The following is a 19,523-nucleotide window of genomic DNA, read 5'->3' on the forward strand; positions in this document are numbered from 1 at the left end:
TCTATCTATCTATCTATCTATCTATCTATCTATCTATCTATCTATCTATCTATCTATCTATCTATCTATCTATCTATCTATCTATCTATCTATCTATCTATCTATCTATCTATCTATCTATCTATCTATCTATCATCTACCCAACACCAAAATCTCAGGGCAGGGGGTACATTCATATCTGCCATTCCATATGGCATGCCATATGGTATACTGTTTCTTCTGTGCATTGTTTTCTGGTTTTCTTATCCTAAAACTTTGCTTCATTACTTTTTGGGTGCCTTTTGCTGTTTGACTTCATTGTTTCCTATTTTGTAATCCGAAGAAAGGCAGTCTATAAATACACAACTAAATACAGTCTCTCACACCTCATCTCCATGCCACATAAAAAGTTCACCTGTTACATTTCTGTGAGCCGGGTTGCTGTTAAACATCCCTCCCATGCCGGTCATCTTTTCATTCTGTCAAAATGTAGATTATAAATTCTTGAGGGCCAGGGAATTAAGGTGAAGTTACTCTACATAATGTATGTGCATCAAAGGTATGTGGATAAAATACAAGAATGGGCAGTGTGGAATCGTTTTAACAGTGCTCGGCTTTCACAAGTGTGCCTGTTTTTTTGGACGCTGAGCTAGAACAGAAGTAGAATGTTCCGGATGTTCCCATCATCGCCTCGAAGTCTTTTCTGTTCCTGCTAGCCTCGGCTCATTTATCATCCACAGGAGGGGCCTGGTTCTCTGTTTTAGTTGGCCCCCGTGTTAGAAGTATTTCTTGTGAGAATTCACCAAGATGTCTTGCTGACAGGTGTTCACAGCATGGCTTGTCTATTCATTTGTAGTCCCCTGACAAAGGCTGGCTGAAGGAATTTGGCCAACTTGAACAAGACAAGCTTTTGCCAGGGTAGGAAGCTTGGGTGGAAAGCCAGCCCTGCCCCAGACCCTATTAGGTTCAGACAGACAGGACCCTCACTCCTCTGCAGAAGTAGCAAAGCCAAAACTGGTCTCCAGGAAATGGATCTCCAGGAGCCATATATGAAGGAAGGGAGGGGCCAGCAAGAGACTCTAAATAACAGTTGACAAAGGCCCCTTCTGCACATGCAGAATAATGCACATTCAATCCACTTTCACAATAGTTTGCAAGTGGATTCTGCTATTCCGCACAGTAAAATCCTACTTCAAAGTACATTGAAAGTGGATTGAAAGTGCATTATTGTTCATTTGCAGAAGGGCCCAAAAAGTGGCCTGCTGTGGCACATCAGGCACTTCACACACCTCAGCTGTGTTCCTTTGGTAGCTGTTGATTTGACCTACATGCTGTTCCCCAGAGTTGCCACCCTCCAGGCAGGGCCTGGGGATCTCCTGGAATCTCCAGATGATCAGATCCCCTGGAGCAAATGGCAGCTTTGGAGTGTGGATTTTATGGCATGATACCCTGCTGAGTTCCCTCTCCTCATTCCCCTGGTTCCACCTCCAAAATTTAAAGGAATTCAAGCAGCTAGACTGGGCAGCCCTTTCCCTCAGATGAGTCTCCCTGGCAAATGTTGGTTTGACCTGTTTGCCTCTCCCATATACATGTCTAAAGGAAGAAAGGGAAAAAGGCATGCATGCACAAAGCATTTTTAGTAGAAATGTTCCTCTAGACTGAAAAATAAAAGGAATGTCTCTATTTTTAAAAACCATACGAAAAATACAACTTACCTGAAACCTTTATACCATGGTCTAAAAGCTCTACCAAGCATGGTCTGGCAATCCACACGAAGTGTAGGAGGAGCAGAGACATCAGCAACAATGTGATGTCGCACCTCTCTAGGTATCAACAGAAACTCTTATGGTAAAACCATAGTTTTCAGCGATACTTAGAGAGGAGGGGTTTTTTTTCTCTCACTGCTGCTCCAAGTGGAGTTAGGAAAGAAGAGGTGGGGATGCCTTGCCCCTACCTCGGGACTGGGAATCCTAGATCCACAGCTTTTCTTAACTGTCGATACAATTATATACTGAGGGGAGGAGGCCATGGCTCAGTGGCATCTGTTTCACATGCAAAAGGTCCTAGGTTCAATCTATGGCATCTCCAGTTGAAAGGGGTCAAGTAGCAGGTGAGCTGAAAGACCTTGATGTGAGACAATGGAGAGCTACTGTCAGTCAGAGTAGACAATACTCAAGGTGATGGACTAATGGTCTGATTCAGCAAAAGGCAGCTCCATATGATTGCTCTGATCGAATTCCATAGCAGGACAGTAGAAGTCCAGGATAATCACCTGTTTCTGGGCTGTACCATTTCATCCCACCAGTGGGCAGGGATAGAATGTTTAAAAATGTCCTGCATGAAAATTCCACCCCCTAAAAAAATATTTTCCCTTTCTCCCTTCCTGTGTTAGTTTCCCTACAGGTGCAGTCATCATCAGCTAACTGGACAAAAACACTAGGAAGCATTGTAAGATTTTTTGTGTGTGGGTATTGTGTGTGTGTGTGTGTGAGTATAAGAGACAGAGTAATGCAAGCGTCAGTCAACAGCATAGAGAGGGTTCTGCTTGGAACTGGCAGGCAGACCTCCAATAAATAGCATGTTTGGCAACTCTGCCCCTTTAAGAGCAGCCTTGCTGGATTAGACTAAAGGTCTACATCCAACATTCTGTTTGTAATTGTGGCCAGCCAAATGCCTCAGGAAGATCAGAAGCAGGCAGTGATGACAACACTTTCTTCTGTTGTTTTGTTCGTAGCATCTGGTACTATTTGGACATATTCTGCCTCGGTACCTGTGGGTTCCGTGTAGCCAAGCTGGCACTTGAAGACCAATTCTACAAGGTCATTGCCCCTCCCCCTCCCATTTCCCCAACTAACTTTTCTGAAAACCTCCCCGGAGTGCTTTCTTCATAGAAAAGGTGTTCCCCTGGTTGTGAAGTGCTTTCATGATTGTGGCTGATGCATCTTCCACTTGTTTGTTTGCTTAGGGTCCATTTCATTTTAAGTATTACCAAATGTGTTTTTCTGTGCTTAACTTCCAAACAATCTTAGCAGCGTCTAAGGAAAGTGAGGTATTAGTTCAAAAGTTGAGCCGCTGAGAGCAATCCAAAGCAGAGTCACTCCAGTTTACACCCACTGGAAGCAATGGGCTTAGGCTGGAGTAACTCTGCATTGGGTTGCATTGTAAGAGTGCCATCCTCAGCAAGTTGACTCGGAATTCTACTCAAGATTCTTCAGTGGGTCTGATTGCCAGGGAAGTATCCTTAGGATTCTACTGCAATGCTGCTGGTGAGAACTCTGTTCTACAGGCAGTAAGTAGCTTCACGCCTGGTAAGTAATCAGTCACAAGTCGTATCCCGAGGTCCTCCCAAGTGTGCATTCATCCTGCCAATATGTATGGTCACAGTGTGGTCAGAATAGGTGCAACACATGTTATTTTATGGGCATGCACAACATTGGATGAGTATTAGTGGTAGCAACAGGAACCTGCTATTTTTGCTCTCCCCCCCACCATCCCTCCACTGGGTGGACCCACCTAGCATTGGGCTCAGGTTAGCTGCCCCCATTGTCCATTGACTAATATTGCCCATTCCAAACATCTCCCATGATCGGCCCTGATTGAGCCTGATTTCTTGGGGGGGGGGGGAAGGTGGAGGGAGTTAGGCATACCTCAGTGGGCCTAATCCAGTGAGCAAGTGCTCACTCCACCCAGCATGGGGCACCGCTTTAATTGAAAGTGCAGCTATTGATAGGTTAGATGTGCACGAATGGAGGCAAGCCCAGCTTCCTTGATCATTTCTTCTTTCAAAACGCGGTCAAAAATGTGGGATGAGTATCCTGTTCTACTCCAAGCCAAGCTTCACCAGTGGCAAAAAGATTAATGGGGGAGGGGATTCAAAGAGCACTTATTTGGCCAGCCCTCTTGTTCCATTTCTGGTGAATTTGGTGACTAGAAGCATTGTTACCAGGGCAGTCTGGGGAAGTAAACTTTGAGCTTTGGGTTTTGTGTAGCATTCTGGACTCTCACAAGGAAATGGAAGACTGGATACTGTCTTATCCTCTAGTTCACGGATGCCATCCAGGTAGTGTAGCTCAGGGCAGTATACATCATTCTTCCCTCTTCCACTGTATACTTAACAACAATCCTGTGAGGCAGGTTAGCATGAGAAACAATTTGTACCACAAGGTCAAACCACTCCATTTGAACGTGACTACTTCAGCATACTGCCTCTCAAACCGCTTCCCTCCCCTAAACACACTGTCCTTTTAAGCAGCATAGAGATGAGTTGCAGCTTTTCCCCCTCCCAAAAAATCAGAGATGCCATGCTGAATCAGACCGCTGGTTGACTCAGTTCAGCATCCTGTTTCGCACAATAGCTAACACCATTCTTCGCTCCTTCATTTTCTCCCAATACTGTCTCTTTGAAGTAGTTAGGCCAGGGGTAGGGAACCTGCGGCTCTCCAGATGTTCAGGAACTACAATTCCCATCAGCCCCTACCAGCATGGCCAATTGGGCCATGCTGGTAGGGGCTGATGGGAATTGTAGTTCCTGAACATCTGGAGAGCCGCAGGTTCCCTACCCCTGAGTTAGGCGAACAGAGTGTGGCTAGCCTAAAGTGACTCAGCAAACTTCCATGGCAAAATGGGGTTCAAACCCGGGTTGCCCAGGAGCCTATGCTAACAATCTGTCGAAAAAAATGGTGACTACATCGCAAGTGTTTTTTGTTGATACCGTGTTTCCCCGAATATAAGACAGTGTCTTATATTACTTTTTGCTCCCAAAGATGTGCTATGTCTTATTTTCAGGGGATGTCTTATTTTTCCTGTGTTCTGTTCGTTGGGCATGCTTCCAAACAAAAACTTTGCTATGTCTTACTTTCGGGGGATGCCTTATATTTCGCACTTCAGCAAAACCTCTACTATGTCTTATTTTTCGGGGATGTCTTATATTAGGGGAAACAGGGTAAGCAGCACTTAACAGGAGATTGATTTTGGCTGTGGGACAGAAAAGCGCAAAGTTACCCATTTCCTCCAGGTTTTCTAATCTGAAATAAGCCCCCTTTATCCTGAAGCTGCTGTGTGCCCTACTGCATGGGAAGCATATAAGCATCTCGTATGTTTATCCTCATGGTGAGAACAGCAACCAGGAAGGGGGTTCTAGAGGAAAAAGGGCTAGCAGCTCATCTTCTCTCCTGTGCCAAACTCCAACCAGATACAGAGTAAAGTAATGTTTCTTGTTTATCATTTTTAGTTGCCCTTGTTTCCACCATAGATGATAAAGTGTGTTGAACTCACTAACTTTGTTTATTGATAGTCTTGATGAGAGCAAGACAGTCTCACAAGTATTAAATTAACAACAGAAAGACAGTTAATAAGACTGTTCCATTCAACCAACCAGATGTAATAAATTAAGGCAATATTAAAGTGTCATATGCTTGAAAAATAATCTGTAGCAATGCTGTACGTTTCATTTGGGAGAAATCATTTTCTTTTAATGTAATTACTGTTTTAATTATAATTTCCCTTTTGCTTTGTGTGGGTGTTAGAAATGGCAAGTGTGCTTAGACATAAATTAGACTAAAGTAGCCATATGTCTTTTAAATGTGTTATTTTAAATGTTAAAGGTTTAAGTAATCCAGTCAAAAAAAGAGGAGAGTAGTAAGAATCCTAAAAAAGAAAGAGCTGATATTATATTTCCCCAATAAACATACCTGAACAAAAAGCATAAGTAATATCTTTTTAAAATATTTATTTAGAAAAAAAAATCTCTGTCTTTCTTCAGCCACATCTAAGCCACAAACAGTCAAGCAGAATTACCAAATGGTTTCCAATGTCTTAGACTTCAATATTAATGAGAAATTTATATAATGAAGAAGGGGAAACATCTATAATGAAGAAGGGGAAACATCCAATTATGGATGAATGCTGGTTATTTGGTTGCATTTATGCCTCACACATGAATCAGAATTGTTATTTTAAAAATCTTTTGATGCAAATAATTAAGAAAAGTTGATAGTGGCAGGAAACTTTAATAAACTGGTTAGCCCTCTCTTGGATATGCTAATTAGATCAAAGATGACCAGCTATAATGAATTCACACGATTGGGGCGGGGGATGGGTTTGAGGACTTGATTCCTTACAATTAAATGATGTGTGATGGATAATGTTCCCAAGAAAAATACTTTGCTTTTTAATTTAGTTAGACATCTATCTTATTCAAAAACAGTTTTAGAGAGATAGTCATGTTAATTTGTAATAGCAGAGCAAAATTCAAGTCCCATATCACCTTAAAAGACCAACAATACTTAGACTATAAGCTTTTGTAAGTCAAATATCATTTTGTCAGACAAAGGTACTAGTGGACTTAAATTTTGTTTTTATCGAAAATAATTCTCTTATTTATTACTCCAGTATTTTATCAGTGAAATCTATAATAACAGATTAGATGTACACATATCTATAGATGAAGTAAAGAGTGCAATAGAAAAACAGTATATAAAAGTCCTGCTTTAAATAGCTTATCAGTAGAATCATATCTAACATTTAAGCCAGGGGTCTTCCTATGGCCCTCCAGATGTTCATGGACTATGATTTCCATCAGCCCCAGTAAGCATGGCCAATTGGCAGAGCTGATGGGAATTGCAGTCCATGAAGATCTGGAGGGCTGTAAGTTGGAGACCCCTGATTTAGGCCATTTATGCATGCATTACTTACTCTGAGGCCATTTGCTGTACAATGGGCTTTTCCCACAGGTTTTTGTCTGCACAGGGATTCTTTTCCTGCAAAATGTCCCTAGCGAAGCTGATTGACCATTTTGCCTTCCCTACTTCCTTATTGTTTCCCTGTAACCGCCATTTGGGGAGGTTGCCTACCACTCCCCCCCCGCCCCCCCCCGGCTATCTTTGCTGTAGCATTAGTTTCTTAGACCATGTAAATTTCTTGTTAATTTCAACGAGTCAATTTCTATCACTGAATGATAGACCTACAGTGTTAATTTTTTTTTAAAAAAAGAAACCCCTTCTGATTCTTCTGAAATGGTAGCCTGAAGAATGGGAGGAAGTGAAGTGTGGGAAACATGTGCATGACAAAGCCAAAGGTAATGTACATTCAATGTGAAGGAGACCTCAAGTGCAACATGTCTCAGATAAAAACTTGTCCCAGTTCTGACAAAGAAGTTTTGAAAACTAGCTATCCCAAAATCACAGTCATTAGCAAATATTGTATTTATTAATAACAAGTTGGGAAATCCATCTGATATTAAATTGTGGCGTTCTATAGCATTTCTACATAAAGTTGAATCACTATCTAGATTTTTTAAAATGCTGCGCAGTGTGACATATGGGCCATGATTTTGGAAGAGTGGTCTCTCAATAAAACAACTGTGGAAATAGCCAAAATATAACTAAAACAATTAAAGGGTTGGAATACCTTTCCTTGTTGGAAATTTTTCAGTTCTAAAAAAGGACACAAAGGAAAACATGATAGAGATCTATGAAATTATGCATGGGGTGGAGAAATTTGACGGAAATAACTTTTTCCTCCCTCTCCCATACTTACGGGCACCAAATCAAAGGATGAGCAAGAATTTAGAACAAACAAAAGGAAATACTTCTTTCTTTAATCAACTAAAATGTGGAATTCACTGCTAGTTAACACAGTGATAGACAAAGCACAGAATGGCTGCAAGTGGGAATTAGGTCCATGAAGGTGAGGTCTATCAATGTCAACTAGTCATAGTGAGCAAAGAAACCCCCCCAGGAAGCAAATTTCTGAATACCAGTGCTAGGAGGCAGCATCAGGGGAAGGCCTTGACTTCTATGCCCCATTATGTTGGCTCTCAAGGATAACTGTCTTGGCTGCTGTGTAAAATGGAATGCTGGAGTAGATGGGCCATTGCTATGGTCTATAGCAGGACTTTTATGCTTGTTTTGCAAGTATTTTAGCCTGAGTGTGGCCAGACCTGTTTCTGGCAAGGGAAGAAATTGGGAAGATCCTGATAGCTTGCTAGCAACAGCTGACCACATGAGCTACATTTGCTTACTGTTCTGCTTGCAGGTTTTTTTAGCTTGGGTGTGACCAGGGCACAAGCAGCTCTCTTACCCCACCACGGGTGGAAATGAAGGGTGGGGATGCCATGCTCTGGGGACACCCTAGAATTACAGCTCATCTCCAGATTACAGAGATCAGTTTCCCTGGAGAAAATGGATGCTTTGTAGGGTGGATTTCATGGCATTATACACCAGTGAGGTCCCTATCTTCCCAGGTTCCTTCCAAAAATCTTCAGGATTTGCCCAGCTTGGGTCTGGTAACCCTAATAAAGGGGGAATCACAATCAGTGGTGATGCAGTGATGTCAGTCACAGCACAACTCAGAAGTGATGTCGTTGTATAGGGGAGGTGCTGCAGCATTCTCCCAAAACTCTATAGTTAAACCATAGAATTTTGAGTGAATGCTAGAGTGGCCTCCCTATGTGATGATGTCACTTCTGGTTCATGTCAGAATTGATGTTACTGTGACACTGGTGACAAAATACATATCCTATTGCTGTAAATCTCTCACTGGTTTCTGCATTTCTGGTGATGCTGGACACATTTGTAGCAGAAGCTGGGAAGAGCTAGTTTACTAGCAGCCGCTTACAATCTGAGCTAAGTTTATTTACTCCTCTGCTTGCAGATATTTTTCCTGAGGAGAGCAGAGACAGACCTAATGACCCTTGGCTCTTAGACCCTGTGGCTTTCAGGCTGAGGAGTAAAATAGCCAGCCCAGCTGCTCAGGTATTTGTTTTCTTTATTTGAATTATATTGTTACATTGGTGGATTTCTTTTTTGGAAATTTCTATAAGTCAGTTTGGGTCTGTTTAGGGAGATCAGCAGCACAGAAATGGCCAAATTAAAAAAATGAAACAATGTCGTGAATCATGTAACAACATATTAATTCCAGTCCACATGATTTACTCTCGTGCCCAAGTCCTTTCCCCAGTTTTTCAGTTTGCATTATCATATGTGTGCAAAGTGCCATCAAATCACAGGTGACTTATATCAACTCTAGATAATGTAAAGGTGTAACTCTTACCTGAGTCTCTTGTCTCTGTCTTTCTCCCCTACGTGGGCTTATCTGTCAGGGGAATAGTACTTGGATAGTAAATCACTTACACACAGAGGCCCCTTCCGCACACGCAAAATAATGCGTTTTCAAACCACTTTCACAACTGTTTGCAAGTGGATTTTGCCATTCCGCACAGCTTCAAAGAGCACTGAAAGCAGTTTGAAAGTGCATTATTCTGCATGTGCGGAATGAGCCAGAGACACTTTCTTACTGCCAATGTAAATATAGTTGGGTTTGAGTTAGCGCTGAAATTCTCCAAGCAGGGCATGGGGTTATTCTGAAGTTATAACTGATCCCCCATACTAGGAATGAGCACAATTTTTTTTCATTCCGTAAATTTCATAATTTACTGTAATTTCCAGCTTTATTTGGCATTTTACCCAAAATTTTCAGGTTTTTAAAATTCGAACCTGAAATTTACCTGATAAAAAAATTCTCCCTCTTTCCCACACCAACATTTCCCAAGTCCACATGGACCTGTGGCAGAGGTAGGCATCTTGAACTCCAGCCAAACGCTGAAAAAGCCAAATTATGCTTTTTTGGGTAAAGAACCCTCCCCCCCCCCCCCAGCTGATATGGATTTTGGGTGGATTATTTGCTGATTTAGTTTTACCAAATCACCACCTGTATTCCACACCTCTGGAGGAAATGACAGCTTCTGAGAGTGGACTGTATGGAATCATATGCTCACTGAGAACCCTGCCTGGGCGTTATCCCCAAAACTTCAGGAACTTCCCCAAACCAGAGTTGGCAACCCTAGGTGAATTTATTTATTGTGTTTCTAAAATGTATATTCTACCTCTCCGGAGGCTTGAGACTTCTGCTACTGGAGCTAATGACTTGAGATTCTGACTCAGGAGGTGGTAGCATAAATCACCCTCTTTCTGCATACAAGAAAATATAGTATACCTTTTGTTGCACCCATCTCCATCCCTGACGTCCCACTTTAACTATCACACAGTAGCACCTCTGCTTAACGCTCTTCACGTTAAGAGCTCTGAGCCGGAACCTCACCCAAAAGACCACCCACATAGTATCCACTCTTTCTTCTCCATAAAACTCTCACTAACATCTTAATTTTCCAGTCCAAGACCACAAAAGCCGCTGGAAGTCTCTCCGTAGTTGGAAACTGCCCAATGAGAAAATCCTGGTGCAGTGAAAATAGCAATGCTCAAGCCATTTGACAGATTCCTCAAACCCGTGTAAAGTTGTTGACTCTGACAATTTGTCGCTCTGATGGCAAGAATGCACCCTTGCCTTCCCCCAGACAGACACATATATGTCAGGGCATTCTTGAAAGTTGCATCTTACTAAGATTCAGTGTCAAATCAATGTTCTTGGGGGGGGGGGGGGGGTGGGCATTGCACTTTACCAAAACAAAAACTACACCATCCTTGAAAAGAGATTTCTTCATGGTCCTTTAAATCCCTTTGGTTTTAGTACAGTTCAAGCGGAGCCAATGGGGCTTAAAGGAGAGTAGAAGAGTCCTGATTCACACCCCCCCCCCCCGCAGAACATGGAACAATGTCCCAGAGGCCCCTGTGGCACTGGAAAGGTTTCTTGATGACTGGCCAGAACCTCTGGAAAGACACAATTGACTCATGAATGCACATACAATTGACAAAGCTGCCAACAAATAATTTAATAATAACTGTCAACATCACTTTCTTTTCATTAGTTATTTTGATTTGCAGACTTGCGTTTTCCTCTGTTTGTTATGCATCTGTGTTGTGACTTTTTTCCACCCTTAAGGTCCAACTGATTTATGTCGATTCCATAGGGTTGTCAAGGCCAAGAGATGAACAGAGGTGGTTTGCCATCGCCTGCCACTGCAGAGCAATCCTGGATGTCCTTGGTGATCTCTCTTCCAGGTGTTAACCAGGAGGGTGACCCTGCTCAGCTTCTAAGAGCTGTTGAGACTGGCCTAGCCTGTGTTTTTAAATGATGTTCTTTAAAGGGAATGGATTGGCGAGATTGATGGTGGAACCACAAAAATACTGAGTACCAGAGTTCTACCAGAGTTCTAGGGGTGCCAGTCTCAAGGTGGGACTTTGGAGTCCCCTGGACTTACATTTTATCTCCAGATTTTTTTTTAAAAAATAAGCAAATGGTTGCCAGGAACCCAAGAGTGACCCCTGTGCAGGTCTACACCAATGCACCAAAACAACCACGTAAACTAATCCAGTGTTTATGATTCATCGTGTGACCTTGTTTGTGCCACTTTCTATTAAAGGACTCACAAAAACCAGAGTTTGGACAACAGAAACTTTATGAATTATTAATCGATATGCCGATTACCAGCAACATTAATCTGTGTACTTTAAGTTATGCAAACTGGCTTTTTATAGTGACTGTTGTTGATCAGTTGCTCTGAATGTTGACATCATTTGGCTCTTTAACTGTGAAAGGTTGCAGTCCCCTGTGTGAACCTGTAATTTCAGCAGCAGGTCTCTGATGGGTAGCTGTGTTGGTCTGCAGTAGAAGAGCAAGGTTGGAGTTCAGTAGCACCTTAAAGATTCCCAGTGTGTCAGCTTCAAGCTCCCTTCATCAGTTACAAGTAGGAAGGGAGATCCTTGGGCCCATATATCCCAGGTCCAGCTTTATACTGCTAGCTCCATCTCTGAAGGTCATGTGTACTTTGGAGGCGGAGGCAGCAGTGTAAAACTGGATCAGGCCAGGCCCAGCACATAGTTCAATGCTGGGACCAGCATTCAACTGTAGGCCTGTCTCTGAAGTCCACGTGGATCTCAGAGGCACTAGGCAGTGTGTGGGTTCAGCTCTATATTGCCTGCTGCCTCCCAGACCCACATCCAGTCTGGAGGCTGGCATATTTTTGGGGTTTGGTTTTAACAACCCAACATTTTTGAGAAACCCCAATAATGCAGATATGTGGTATCGAATTGTTCAGGTTTTTTGAAAATTTCCAGGTCTGATAAACCTGAACTCGAAAATACTATGGTTGTTGTTTTTTTGCCCACCTTAAAACCACCTGTGAACATCTCTTGTCTTGAAAACCCCAAGGGATTGCCATGAGTTAGCGCCAGGGTTGTAGCAAGGGGGAACTGCACCCGGTAGGCACGTGCGCCCTGTGCCCCTGCCATGCCCCCGCCCGCCCCTGCCATACCATGGCCCCACACCAGCGCGTGTCCGGTGTGTTGTGCCCCCCGCCCCCATGGCATGGCTCTCTCTCTCTCTCTCTCTCTCTCTCTCTCTCTCTCTCTCTCTCTCACACACACACACACACACACACACACACACACACACACACACACACACACACACAGATCTGGCCCAACTTAGAAGCTGCTATGTATGAAGGAGCTGCTTTCAAGGGATAAGTGATCATGTAATGAAGACCCCGGTGTCAAGCACACTTCCATCTGAGGGATCCACGTCCACACCACCTCATCTAACATTGCTATTTAAAAGGGGTGTGAAACTCTTCATGGGAGCATTTCTCATTCCGATGGCATTTCTTGTAGCGTGCAATAAAAAGCACCATAGCTAATCACCATCCTTCCTTCTCACCCCTCTTATTGTAAATTGAGCTGGATAGGAAGTTCAGAAATACTTTCCCCTCAGCCTATTCCACACCAAAGGCAACTGACTGCGAGCAACGGCTAAAAAGGCCAATAGCAGCTTGTGCAAAAAAATCTGAACCAGATTCCCCAGGAATTTGGCTGTAGGATATTTACTTGAAACAGTATTTGTTCAAAGGAATCGGTCCTGACAGGAATAGTCATGGTGGAAAGAAAAGATTCCTCCTTTTCCTTTATTGCCTGTTGGACACTCTCCTTCTCAGCCTCTTGATGGCCCTGCAGTCTCTGTCACAGTTCACACAAGAGGTCCCTTCACAACTGTCAGAAACCTCCAACTGACTGTAGTAGGAACACTGCTTGCTGCATTACGGTGGAATAAAGGAGCTGGTGCCCCATGGTTATTGCCTTGTTATTCTGCGGTACTGCAAATCAGAAGCCTCCAGCTAGCTATAGTAGCTACTCCAGCTAGCTATAGTAGCTACTCTCTCTGCATCACCAAAGAGGAGTAAGAAAGATGGTGCCCTACGGTTCCTTGTTCCTCTCTGGTGCTGCATCAAAAGTCTCCCCCTGGCTGCAACAAGAAGTTACTGCCCTAGTGCCTCATTTCTCAGAATTCCAAATGAACACACAATCTCAAAAATGTTGCGGACTCCTGCTCTGTGACATTGCAATGAGGCAGTGGGAGGTTGAACAAACTCTGGCAGCAGCCTTGGAAGGGGTCTTACTGACTGGCTGTAGCATCTGTAAGAACCAAATTAATCAAAGGAGTCTGGCCATAAGGAAGCTTTTGCGGGGGTGGGGCGATTCCTGGGGCAACCTGGGCCTTGGTAGTGAGTTGTTCTTGCTTTGAGAACTTGCTTGTATCTGGAGCAGCACTGCCTTGTTGTAGTGGACTTTCACATGATTTCTGCACTGGATAAGAGACTAGGGTCCTTCTCATTCCAGAAAGAGCTGCTCCTTATTTAGGACTTCTTCATGTCAATCAGTGTAGGCCTTCATCTGGTTGCGCCCCTGAAGAAACAATCTTTAGCGGAGAACTGCAGGCCAGTAAGCATTAACTTTGGGGTGGAACCCAGCTAGTCAGGAAAACAGGTTGTATGTATGTATCCTCTCATACAAAACCCATGGCCTTCCAGATATATTCCAGTATTTAAGAACATAAGAGAACTGTACCAGCCACCAAGCCCAATGCAATCCATCCGTGAGAGACATAGTTCCCCTTGCCAGTGCTTTACAAACTCTCTGGTTGCAGCCGAAGGCAGACAGTGAACTTAAATGATGTGCAGAATTCCTGGTTGCCCATACACAATTCCTGCATTAACTCCTCCTTGCCAAAGCAGATTCAGAGTGGGGTTGCTAGCTCTGGGTGGGTAATACCTGGAGATTCTGGGAGTGGAACCTGAGGAGAGCCAGGTTTAGGGAGAGGAGGAATTTGAGGTAGGCTGTCATTCTGACCACCTTCCAAAGTGGCCATTTTCTCCAGGAGAACTGATCTCTGTCACCTGGAGATCGGTTGCAATAGTGAGAGACCTTCAGCTACTACCTGGAGATTGGCAACCCTAACTCAGGCCCCTTCAAAAGGTTAAAGCCTGATCAAGCATTCAATGATGCAGGCTTTCAGTACCAATTGTTGGGTGGTTAGACTAGATGACCTTCTAGCCATTTCTAATTCTACAGTTACCTGATGCCTGTCTTCAAACCTAATTAGGCCAATGTATTGTCGAAGGCTTTCACGGCCGGACTCAACTGGTTGTTGTGGACTTTCCAGGCTGTGTGGCTGTGGTCTGGTAGATCTTGTTCCTAACGCTTCGCCTGCATCAGTGGCTGGCAACTTCAGAGGTGTAGCACAGAGAGAAGTGTGTTTCACACTGTGTCCAGTGAGAAGGGAATGTTTAGTGGGTAAATATATATTCAACAAGAAGGAAGACTCTGAGAATTAACAAAACTTGGCTACCAGTACTCAAAAACACCAGAATCGAAGGCCGGGGGCATGCTAGGGTCATGGACAATGAACTCCACTCAGACACAGGATTTACATTCACTATTACTGTTGCTACTGCAGGGAATGCAAATGCGAATACAAATGTAAATAGACTGAAATCCCACCCGCAATACAGTGCAGTCAATCACACCTTCACACAGCAAGTTCCACCCAAACATTTACTGATTGATTCCCCACCCTGACCCATAGATATTATGTACCCCACTGGACACTATGATACACCTCTGAAGATGCCAGCCACAGATGCAGATGAAATGTTGGGAACAAGATCTGCCAGACCATGGCCACCCAGCCCGGAAAGCCCACAACAACCAATCAGAATACTTTCTCAAAACAATGAGCTCCCATCTCCTTTAAGGCATTCACTGCTATCTCAGTACCTCCACAGGCCTAGGAGAGCACTACAATAAATCCCCCTAATTTGTCTTCCAGCCAGAGAGTTTTCAACCATCTTCTTTCCCATGGGAAACCATTTGGAACGCAATAAAAAAATGTGGATGGCTTTTAAACTATGTCAATTAATTGACAACTTTTGGCACAAAGAAAAGAAAGAAATGTTAAAATCCTAAGCTTGTGTTTTCTGGCTTGGATGGAGGATCATGCTGAAATCTTTGTTCTTACTTGAGGATTTTTATTTCTTTGGACTCCTGCCCTTTAACCAAATGTCTGTCAACACAACTTGAGTGATATGTGCAGTCTTGTTGTTATTAAAATTGGCATCCCATGCCACTCTTTTGCCAAGTCCAATGGTATACCTGGTGCTATCTCATTTTATCCTGACAACAAGCTTGTGAGGTATGCTAGGCTAAGAAAAGAGTAACTGGCCCAACACTAGCAGGGATTAGAGTCCAGGTCTTCCCAGGATGACACCCTAATTCATGTATGTGGGGTTATGCATACCCGTACATCAGAGGCATAGCTGGGCCAAATGCGCCCGGTGCGCAGTCTATATTTTCCGCCTCCCATGGCCCCCTGCGGTGCCCCCCCTCCGCCGTGGTGGCCTCCCATGGCGCTTCCCCCTTCCCCCACTTACCTTAGTTCCTTTCCTTTTCCGACCTAGAACTTTTTCAGGCTGAAAAAAAAAGGCCTATTCACAATTCAAGCCTAAAAACAGCCTGATGGGAACTATACTTCCCAGGAGACCTTGTGAGCCCCAAGGTCGCCTGGGAACTGTAGCTCCTCAGGCCATTTTTAGCCTGTACTGTGAACAGGCCTTTTTTTCAGCCTGAAAAAGTTGTAGGAAAAGGAAAGGAACTAAGGTAAGCATGGGAAGGGGGTGGGGGAGCGCCGCGGGGGGTGGGGGGGAGAGGGGGGATGGGGAAGGGGGAGGGAGAATTTTGCACCCCCATGTGACCCCAAACCGTGCGCCCGGCGTGTGGTGCACCCCCCTATCCCCTGGTAGCTCCACCTCTGCCGTACATTAAGTCTTAGACTGGGAAGATTTCAGTACAGATAAACTGCTCACTGTTAGCTACTGGTCATACTTCAGTATTAAGTATGACCAGTAGGTAAAAGTATGCCTTGACAATAACAAATGGTGGTGGTGGTGGAAAGTGCAGCCAGTATACTGAAGGGTATTCAAGGCAAGATACAAATACAGCTGATTTGCCAATGATTGTCTCTGTGCAGCAACCCTGGACTTTCTTGGTGGTCTCCCATCCAACTCCTAACCAGGGCTGACACAATGATCTGATGGGAGTGGGCTCCCAGCCATTCCGAAATTATTTCTTGGAGCTCCCCAATGAGAGAGGGAAGTTAGTTTTAGAGTAAAATGCATTGATCCTTGTAAGAATACCTACTTATTGTTCATTCTGCACCTTAGGTCTTGTTTCAGGGTGACTTGGATATTAAGAGGTCAAAGGAAACAGATGTCCTTGGTGACTCCTGTTCTCTGCCTTTCTCACAGAGAGATGTGCAAAGTGTCCCCAAGCAACAGATAAAATTGTCTTACTGTTAGATCACTGGTCCAAGTCCTTCAAGAGACAGAAAATCTCTGAGATCTCAGGCAGAGGTCTTTCCAGGCCAGTGACTTTTTAAAAATGTATGTATGTATGTATGTATGTATGTATGTATGTATGTATGTATGTATGTATGTATGTATGTATGTATGTATGTATGTATGTATGTATGTATGCATGCATGCATGCATGCATGCATGCATGCATGCATGTATGTATGTATGATTGGTTTTGCTATACGGCCCACCCGTTAAGGGCTCTGGGCAGTTTATAATCCAAGACTAAACACATATAAAACCCTAAATAAATAATAAATTTAAAACCCAACCAGTCCATATAAAATTACAAAACATACAGACCACACACACTCCAACCCTTTCACTGGAGATCCCAGGGATTAAATGCTCTGTGTTGAAAATGCATGATCTAGGTGTGAGCTCAGGACCCCTAGGGCCTCATAGCCACACAATAGAAGCAAATGCATGCCTTCCAGTTCAGACTTAGCAAAGAAAGGCAGTGTATCATAGACAATATATGACTCACATTTCCTGTCATGCCTTCTCCATCTTACAACATTCTGTCAGTGTGAGAATAGAGGTTGGTGCACTTGTTAAACAAAAATTCCAAGTCATGGAGCTCTGAGCATGGCTACTGCAGGAAAAGCAAAATTAATTCAGTAAATATTATTATGTAAAGATGCTTTCATGGGTGGAAGTTATGAACCTGGACTTGGTTGCTTTTAATATATTTTGCTTCCACGTGAAGATTTGACTCCATTCAAACCAGGGAAAGCAGCAGCAGCAGCAGCAGCAGCAGCAGCAGCAGCAGCAGCAGCAGCAGCTTCTTCTTCTTCTTCTTCTTCTTCTTCTTCTTCTTCTTCTTCTTCTTCTTCTTCTTCTTCTTCTTCTTCTTCTTCTTCTTCTTCTTCTTCTTCTTCCTCCATTTGCATGACATAGCATTGCCAGCATTGGGTTGGGAAATACATGAAGATTCTGGGAGTGGAACCTAGAGACAGACCTCCACAGGATGTAATGCAAGAGAGTCCATCCTATAAAGCAGCCACTCTCTCCAGGGTAACTATCTTGGTCATCTGGAGATCAACTGCAATAGTGGGAGAGCTCCACATGCCACCAAGAGGTTGGCAAACTGAATATGGCATCATCTCCTAATTGTCTACTTTTTGGGTTTTCTCTTTCTTTGCTGTTATCTCTCAAACTAGAGTTGAGACAATATTTTTGGAAAGATGGAGATGCTGGGGACTGAACCTGCAGTACTATAAGTGAGTTTCTTAGAGACTGGTCTTGTTTACAAAACCTTTTTACTATGCCAGCAATATGGCAGCACCTGGGGTTTAGGACTGAGCAGGCTGGCATTTAAAAGAAGTGGAAGAGAATTTCATCCTGAGGCTACGGTTTAGTGGTGGAGCGTCTGCTTTTCATGCCAAAGGTCCTGGAGGTTCAATCTTCATCTTCTCCTGTTGAAAGTATTAGGTGGGAGATGAGGTGAAAAACCTTGACCTGAGACCTTTGAGCAGCTGCCAGTCTGAGTAGACAATTCTGAATGAGCTGACAGACGCAAGCTTTGACGCAGTAAAAGGCAGTTCCATGTGTTCATCCTAAGACTGAGGCTTCTGTGTGAGCACATAAGGAAGGCAAAAGTCCCAAGTTCTCTGTAAAAGATGGATGTTTGTGAATATGAGTAAGCTGGAAAACCACGTTCCTCCTTTCTCTCTGCTTGACTAATTTTACTTAATTCAAACCAGCCCCCAGCCCCAAGGGCTACATGGGTGGAAAGGATACACATTATTCCAAAGCATGCGAGTATGCGTATTTTTTCTCTCTTTTAGGGATAAGCAGGGGGGGGGGGTAGGGATTCAGACAATAGGTAGGCTGGGTGTTTTGCAATCTCCCTTTGAAACAAGATATATTAGCATGACTCTGGCAGGTTTCTGCCAACCCCCTTATGAGGGAATCCATTCCACAGCATCATCATTTACCCCTGCTTCATTCAGGTGCAAGCAAGCCACACTGGGCTCTGAATATCAAAGGAGTTTTTTTATCATAAAGCAGGAATCTCTTCAAAATAACAGCATGGGGGGGGGGGGGGTTGCCTAAAGGCACAGAATAAGGAGAGATAGAACCTCAGTTGGGAGATAAAATGGGCCAACTTTATCCAGCCATTTATTTACACTGATCAAAAGGGATCTGCAACATCTGCGGGCCAAACCCCATTCCAAAGCCATTTGCACTGTGGGCAATTGGTAAGATGCAGGAGGGTCTGCTCTCCTCTTATTTGCACATGTCTGAATTTATGGGCAAGGCCACAGCAGCTTCAAAAGATGCTCTGGGGTGATCACCTAACTTGTACTGTGTACCATTCAACCAACTTGACACGTACCACCACCACAAGGGGGGACAGCTTGCTTCCTGTTCAACTACTACCGCACCAGCCCCTGTTGGAGGCCATGTCACAAATACCCCTAAAAGCACTGTGGCTGACATCCATAAAAGACCCTGCCAGCCTAAATCAGGAAGGTGGCTGTACCAGATCCCTCTAACTGGGTGACCCCAGTGGGTACCCCATGCCTCTTCCATTGCCTCTGACAAGCTCCATGACAGAATATGCCAGCCAAATCAGAAAGGTGACCACACCAAGCCCAAATCCAGCATGGCTGCACTGCACTTTATCCATGCGTCCAGCAAGTGCATCTGCCATGGCCTCTGCTTTGTGCCTCCCTGATCCTACGAGTGAGGCCACCCAGCACTGAGCCATCATGTGGGCATGGCTTATGTTATGCTCCAAAATGCCTGCACCACGTTTTTTGCACAGGAAACTTCCCTGAATAGTTTAATAGACTGTTACTAAGTCTTGCTGATGAACAATTCCCTAGTTTATTATGTACAAAAGAACCTATTTTCTAGGTGCTGAGCAGGAACAAAATCAAACCAATCCTTGCTCACC

This window comes from Sphaerodactylus townsendi, linkage group LG06 (assembly GCF_021028975.2).
Source record: "Sphaerodactylus townsendi isolate TG3544 linkage group LG06, MPM_Stown_v2.3, whole genome shotgun sequence".
Lineage (NCBI taxonomy): Eukaryota > Metazoa > Chordata > Lepidosauria > Squamata > Sphaerodactylidae > Sphaerodactylus > Sphaerodactylus townsendi.